The following is an 8,332-nucleotide window of genomic DNA, read 5'->3' as shown; positions in this document are numbered from 1 at the left end:
TGCAAACTGGTGAGCCATCTGTTGAGCAGATGGAGGAGCATCAAACTGAAGAGCAAAATGCTGGGGAACAGCAAACTGCTGAACCTTCTACTAGGAAGTCATCAAGGACAAGGTCTGGTGTGCAGTACACTGTGCCAACCGCTCAACGCAGTGGAAAGAGAAAGCGTCCTGCCAAAGAGCAATCTGAGGCTCAAACTGCAGAGGAACCTACCCCCTTACCCAAGTTCATTGATGATGATGCTAGGGAGAGGTTCAAATGGATCTCGCAGAAAGGCTTCATCACTCAGAGGACTATCATCCCCTACGAATTTCGTAAACTTGACCTTGAACCAGTTTTTAAGTTTTTTGAATTCCAAAAGTGGACTCACCTTTTGACCATTCCAAACACATACTATCCTGACATGTTTCATCAATTCTTTGCCAACCTTAGGAAGGGTCGATAGCACACTGATCTTGTGAGAACCCTGAAAATAGACATATAAATATCAGTGCATATTTTATTTGCATTTTAATTCTTTAATAAATTTTAGCACTAAGTCCAATTGTTTTTAAGTAAGTACGTAGAAATAAACGTTATGTGCAAAATAAAAGAATTGTGCTAAACTACTAAACTTCTTAGTTTTGTTACATTAACTTCATATTTCAATGGTAAACTATTTCATTGATCTAATAATTAATTTTTTTGAATTCTAGTATTGTAATTAATTGTTTTGAAATAAAAGGGTAAAGATAATTTCTATGTAATAAATAATATAATTGTGCCAATATTGAATTATTCGGTTTTGCTATACTAAATTAATATTTCTTGAGTTGGATTAATTCTATTACTTTAAAATAAATTCTTTGATTTCCGATAGCTAGTTTTAATCGTTAATAATGTTAAATGTTTATAGGAATTTCCGCGTTAAGATAAAAATCAATGAATTTTAGATAAATATGATATTCCTATACTAAACATACTTAAGGCATGAAAATTCGATAAATTTTGTGTAGGATAACTTTAATTCTTGAGAATAAACAATTGGAGATGCGGATAATTAAGTTAATCGCTATATAATGTTAGGAACCTTAATATTTAAGTTTAATCGATATTTATTCGATAAAAATGGTTAAGTATATTGGGAGGGGTTATTAGGCGTTCAAATCACCCTTGAGGATAAATTTGAGAAATTAAGTTGAGATTAGGAAACCAAGTGAAAAGACCAAAAGACCTTACAATTCCATGCGAAACCAAACGACCCTTATGACAAATTCCCATCACCGCAACTTCGACCAATTGCATTTTAACCAATTCGATACGCAACCTTTCGTAAACCGCGGCACCACAAAACCACTTGATCAAATTCACACTACATCTCACAACCATTTCAGCCGACTCTTTCTCTGCACAAACCAAAGTCGAAATCAACTTCACTCCAAATACCACTCTACTCTTTCATTCTTGATTCACAACAAAACCTCATTTCTTCCCTGCCTTGACCGAGAGCACCGAGAGAGGGAGAGAGCTGCCGGAAACTTCTTGGATTCAGCCGTGAGTTGGAGCAAAGCCAGGGAAGGGAATCTGCCGGAAGCTTCACCAATTCTACCTTCATCCACAACCCTTTTCAGCCGCAACTCCAAACCAGAATCACCATCTGCACTTGGCCGAGAGCTAGGAAGGAAATTTCTGGAATTTCGTGTGAAAGATTGGTTGCTAGCTGAGGTAATTTCTGGTCTAAAATAGGTTGATTATTAGTTGATCAAGCTATATCAGAGATTACATGTTTAGATTATACAATCGGATGCTGAAATCAAAACCTTAGGAAAATTTCTGTTTTGAGAAATTGTTGCTACCGAGACTTGAGGTGTTATTGCAGCTCCAATTTTGTTTTGTGTGATAATCTGAACACCCAAATGTCTTTAGCTGAGTAAGAACTGGAAGATTAAGACCATGTATGATGAATTGGGCATTCGAATGAAGTGTTAAAGCAGAGATAAATTTCTGGGTTAGTTTGGGGTAAGAAAATTCTGCCGAGAGCCTAGCTTAATTATTACAGCTTAACTTGGTTCAATTTGGTTGCTATCAAACTGATTTCTGGTCTGGATATGATAGCTAGTTAAATTCAGCAGTTGTGCATGTGAAATTAAGTGCAAAATACAGGAATTAACCATAGAAAAAAAATGGTTTGTGACTAAACAAATGCTGGAAGAATTTCTGGTTTGGCCGAGAGCTTAGCTTAAAGCTTTGCAACCTGATTTGGTTTAGTGTTGTTGTTTAAACTTATAACCATGATTAGATGACTAATAACAAGTTAATTAGGCCTTGCATGTAGTTGATTAGTAAGTTTTAAATCAGAGAAATAAAGGTTAAGAGTACATTCTGCTTCAAGGCATGATCACCCGAGCCCAAGCAGGAAAATTTCTGGAAATTTTGATGTTAATAATGATAGTTTGAACTCAATTTTGAAAGTGGAAAATTTTAGTAACTAACTAGGTGTTTAAAATGTTGAATTGAGTAACTAACACCATGTTTAAACCAAGGAAATTTGAACTAAAGTTGAATTGTTTGCTGGAAATCTTTGAAGCCGCAAGCAAGGTTGAACCAGAAATTTCAGTTTGCCTTTAGAAAGTTTAAATGGTTTCTGAACATTTATTTTATTGTTTCCTTGGACTATGATGGTCTTGAGCTACATAAGAGATGCAAAATTTAAGTGGTTTGGCGAGGAAATATTTAATATATTGAAGGATTGAATTAAAGAGGTTAGTATACAAATGCTGGAATTTCCTTTGTGATGGCCGAAGGTTAAGTTGGAAGCTCAACTTAGTTTCGAAAATTTCCTTCAAATCATGAGGGATGGAAATGCCTGGAATATGTTGTTTTGGAATTATATAAGAAATGTATGGATGGTTTGAATAAAAACATTTTGGTGCAAAAAGAGAAAAATGAGTTTTTCACATGTGAAAAATGACATTTCAGATTTTTGGATGTCCCTGACCAATTTCAGTAAAATGCTTATATCTTGGTGTAGAAAAATCCGTTTAAGGTGCCGTCAGTGGCATTTGAAACTAGAAACATGGGCCTTGGTTCTGTAGAAATTTTATATTTTTCCTCCATGTGTACGGCTGTACGTGACTCCTCAAAGTAGGCTGTCTTGACTTAATGTCCTGTTTCTTCAGGAAAATGAATTTTGACTTGAATCGAATGTTGGGCCTATCTGTGATTTGAATTTCTGAATTTCAAGTGAAGCTTACATGCTAAAATTTTCTGGTATGTGAATGGCATTGAGCCTAGTAAAATGCTATGGTGGTAATCTGAATTTCTCGAGTTATTTAAGCGTTAAATTAGCCGTGACTTTACTCCTTGTTTCTAGTTGAAATTTTGGTTTGAAAGTGATTGGTTGCTATCAAGAGCTAATGATTGATGAAGCTCTTGGCCATTTGAATGATTTTCTAAGTACTACAGGGTGACGAAAGTTAATTGCTGGAATGTCTTGGAGGCTTTACTTTTATTTTATTTTTAGTTGCTTATGATGGGCTTGCTGAAACCAAGTGCTAATGATTGATGAAGCCTTGGTTGATCATTTTATTTTATTCAGAAATGCACTTGTTGAAATCTAGGGCTAATGATTGACGAAGCCCTAGTAATTTGCTATGTGATTTTTGTCATATTTTGATCCATATTATAATTTCGAAACGGAATCGGAGCTGTGGAAGTTGTATCGACCTTGCGAACTCGAGTAGCTGTGATCAAATTAATCAGAAATATTTTTCCAGCTAGTATTATATTATAAAACTTTCCAACTCGATAATTTCCTTTAGCTCAAACTAGCCTCGATTAGTAAATAAGTTATATAGCTTTTGAAAATTCTAAGTCTTATTTTAATTCATTTTCTTTCCTTAAGCTATAGTTAACTATAGGAAAAGTTCCAAAATACGAGTTGTAATAATTCTGGGGAAAAGCATGGGAAACTTGCTCGGCAAGAAACCTTATTTTAGGGTAAAATAGTTTTAGTAATAATTTTTGCAGGAACCATAGCTTTAAAGAAATGTTCAAAGTAACTTTCTAACATTGATATTAAGAGGTTTGTCGACTTATTTCCAGAAAATTTATACTAGTTACCCTTTTTATAAGGAAAAGTACCTCAAGGAAAATTATAAGAAACATTTCTACTATTTGTGTCAAGTTTCAATCTAAGTAGATTTTTGAAATTACTATGGGAAAGTAAACTAGCAATATATTAGATAAACCTCAATGTGTTCGAGTCTAAAGACTGAATAAAAGCTTATAATTTCAATATTTGATATTCTAGGATATTGCGAGGAAGCGGAATTCGATTCCCAACTTGACATCTGAACTTCACTCTTGGTGAGTGTCCCTGCTTGTTTTATGTTATGTGGTTAAGCGCTTTATTAACTTGCTATATTATAACTATGAAGTGGTTTTGACCCATCGAAGTGAGCAATGTGTACTTTATCACACTAGCCTTTCGAGTGGTGACTTGCGTAAAACATTTTTTTTGTGAATCAAGTGCTAGACGTAAAGTCGTTGGGTGAATCCCTCGACGAGTCAATAATAATCAATCAAGTGCTAGACGTAAAGTCGTTGGGTGAATCCCTCGACGAGTCAATAATAATAAATCAAGTGCTAGACGTAAAGTCGTTGGGTGAATCCCTCGACGAGTCAATAATAATCAATCAAGTGCTAGACGTAAAGTCGTTGGGTGAATCCCTCGACGAGTCAATAATAATAAATCAAGTGCTAGACGTAAAGTCGTTGGGTGAATCCCTCGACGAGTCAATAATAATCAATCAAGTGCTAGACGTAAAGTCGTTGGGTGAATCCCTCGACGAGTCTATAATAATAATGTAAGTTCAGGACGTAACGTCGTTGGGTGAATCCCTCGACCAGTCTAAGGTACACTTGGGTATTATCGCCTTCCTATTTGTTTACTTCAATCGAATCAATACGTGTTAATTGTTTTAATTGATTGCATGTTTTTGGGGCACCACTGAGCTTTAGCTCACCCCACGTTTATTGTTTTCCTTAACAGGTTCTGGAAACTGAAAACTGGATGCTTACTTAAGTTTTCCTTTTGGATTGTATTTGAATGCTATAACTTATTCTGTGGGCTGTAATGTGTTATTGAGATAATGCACTTTTCTTTTGGGTTGCCACTTGAAACGGGAAAATGGGTAAACCCTAATTCGATTACTTGGCCTGTAAATTTGTAATAGAGATTTATGTATTTATCTACCCGGATTGGTACGACTTTATATTTTGGTACGTAGCACGTGGGATGTTTAAGAGCCTCGACTGGCTAATTTATCTCTGCTATCTCTGAAGTTAAGTTGGATGTAAGGATGATCTTATTCGGGAAAATTTGTTTTGTAACAGAGTAGTTTATTACTCCAAGGTTTTAGGTTAGAATGCTTGCATGAGTCCTGGCGAGAGCTGGGCAGACGGCCCGCCAACCCTTTGGTTCGCCTTAGGGGAAAGTGGGGTCGCCACAGATCTAATCTCACGTGTCAATTCTGTTGATATAGAGTTAAATCTTGACATTGTCAACACTGTTCTGGAAACCAAAATTGAAGATGGTTTTAAGGAAAAAATTGCAAACTTCTTTTCATATGAAGAATTTTCTTCTGCCTATTATCATTTTCATGTTGCTAAGTTGGTGACTTATTTTCAAACTCATTTTAATACTCCTGCTGAGGCAAGACTGGAGGATCTCAGTTCTCAAAATCTGATAATCTTTTTCATAATTTCAAATCTGTTGGTCCCCACTAATGGTCATAGGACTGATGCCAACAAAATGGAGATTTACCTGTTTTATTGCTTTCTTGAAAAAATCAGAATTGATTTTGGTTTTGTTATGTGTAAATTCTTGCTCAAAATTAGCACTGATAGTCGTAGGAAACATTCCTATGAAAAATTTCTGACTCCTATCTTTGCTCATCTTGAAATTCCCTTCACTGAAAAATCACCAAAAGAAAGTACATCAACTGTTTTAGTGGTGGTGATGTGATATATTAGCAAGTATATGGTAACATCATTTTATCATGTGGTGAGAGTAACCCTTTGCACCTCATGTCGGAGTGGTAAGTAGTCATATACCATTCTATAAGAGAGGGTTAAGTCTTGAAATTTCTGAATTTGATTACATTGTTAGGAGGATGAGACACTTGTGCTCGCATGTTGGACTACCACGTGTGTGAAGCTGTAATTGTATCGCTGAGTTTTGAGATACTTAAGGACAAACATTGTCTTGATGTAGGGGGATTTGATAGTGAGACAATTGTGCATTTTATTTGATGGTATTTGCTCTTAATTTTGGCCACTTATTATGCAAAGTAACGGGTTTCTGCTCATAATTGGTATTTGTATCAGTTGCAGGCGATTGGTATCAAAAGTGGTGAAAAGAGGCGAATTTCTAGAAGACTATTCATTCCAGAGTGTGCCCACGCCAGAGACCGCAGAGTGACGTCCAAAATGACGGACCGCGGGGCTTATCCCTGGACGCTTGCCACTATTCTTGGGAGGTGTTTTAAAGTTGCGTTGGATTAGGAGACATTTTTAGAAGATATTTTGGCAACAAATCAAGGAGAAAAATAAGGGAAGATATCCTTTATAGATAAAGATACGTGATTGGCAAAACAAGTGAGGACGGCGGACAACTTTAAGTAGGGTAGCAAGAGACTAGCAGTTATCCATCTTTTATTCCCTTCTAAACGTAAGTTAGAGATTAGCGGTTGTATTCTTTACTTTTTCATCAAGTAAAGTACATTAAAGCCTAGGATTGCATCATCATTATGAGGCAAGGTTAGGTTCCTTTATCTAGTTGAGGAATAATCAAGACCCGGTGCAGGGACAATTGTGAGATCTTTTTAATTGTTCTGCGCTATTTTAAATTCTACGTTAGTGCGTATTTAATTATTCTTTGTTTTAATGGGCTATTATTGTTTGGATTTATTGGATTAATGTGGCCAGTTGTTCAATTTTCTGAATCGTATTCTGCCAATTAGGACGATAGTGTGTATCACTTGATTGTCTTAAAATTTGTGGCAAACGGCACAATTTAATTGCCTCGCAAGTAATTTAATCTGTGTCGTAGGAATAGTTAATCTAGTTTAAATGAACCCGCATGTGTATTTGTTAGCTAGAATTGGGTCTCTTAAATTCCTAAATCTGTGAATAGATTAAATCCTATGAGCGTTTCTGGGGTTATCTATTTTACAATGGAGTAGTTTAAGAGCATCTATGGACTACCATATAACTAAGAAGAGATTGGTAGTTTGGTGGTTGCTGAATTGCTAGAACCAATTTACTTACGAACGTGTGAATTAATCCAGGTATATATGATCAATTGAGTGAGTCGGTGCCGAAATTATTTCCTTGACTAGATTGGGTTAATTAATTGTTTATTATATCCTTTAGCTACTGCACTATTTGCGAAGTAGAAATTCAGTACCTTTACATTTTTAATTTGTTCTTTATATCTCCCTTCCTAATACCCCTCAAATTATCTGTGTAATAAATCTACTAGTTCCCTGAGGAGACGACTCTACTCACCACTATACTCACTTAGTTTTGAGACTCGGTATTGATATAAATTTTATTTTTGGTAATTTGACAGCCACCAACAAGTATAATAAATAACCAATTCACTTAGTTAAACGCACTTAAATAAATAAAATTAAATAACGAAAGTAAATTAAAATTAATCAATAATAAGAAGGGCTCCAGCCAAAGAAAAACTTTAGAAGTGGCTCACGCAACTACTCATTGATACAATAATAATTTCATCTATTCATTAATAAGTAGGTCATAATTGCCAACAAACTCTGACAATCAACTTTTTCTTACTATGTCGATAATTAAAGTACGATCGTTAACTATTTCTTAATAAAAAAATAACCCTAGGTACGATCGTAAGATTCAATTTCCTAATTTCCTTAGAAACTAGAAAAACCCTACTCTAACCAATAAACACGTTACGAAGGTTTATTTAAATTAAATTGTATGTCTCCCTAACACAAAGCCAATCATATCATTTATCATTAATTTAAGACAATTAAACAATTACGGATTTAACTGTCTCAACTGGTAATAGGTTATTAGGTTGAATTAAATATCGGACCCTTGATATTCAAACAATAAAACAACCATGAAAAATTAAATCAGGAAGCATACAAATATCAATGAATAAAAGAAACTAATAAATTCAATTCGATCTCACAGTTGTAGTTGAACCAAATCTTCAGTTGTCCCTTGATTAGAAAGAGGAAATTAGTTGCTTCTCATAGTGAAGGTGTAGTCAAGGAGAAAAACATCGATATTTATTTTCTAGGGAAA

At 35.0% G+C, this 8,332-nt stretch overlaps 1 long non-coding RNA gene across 1 annotated transcript; it reads left to right on the top strand.

Annotated features, from left to right (window-relative positions):
* Positions 1-461: 461 nt before the first annotated feature.
* Positions 462-5,006, top strand: LOC140012980 (uncharacterized). The gene is made up of 2 exons (XR_011820045.1): positions 462-1,702; positions 4,290-5,006. It is a non-coding gene; the product is annotated as an uncharacterized lncRNA (long non-coding RNA).
* The last annotated feature ends 3,326 nt before the right edge of the window (positions 5,007-8,332 follow it).

This window comes from Coffea arabica, chromosome 8e, assembly GCF_036785885.1.
Source record: "Coffea arabica cultivar ET-39 chromosome 8e, Coffea Arabica ET-39 HiFi, whole genome shotgun sequence".
Lineage (NCBI taxonomy): Eukaryota > Viridiplantae > Streptophyta > Magnoliopsida > Gentianales > Rubiaceae > Coffea > Coffea arabica.
Note: the sequence above shows the minus strand (reverse complement) of the source record. Positions and strands in the feature narration are given on the sequence as shown.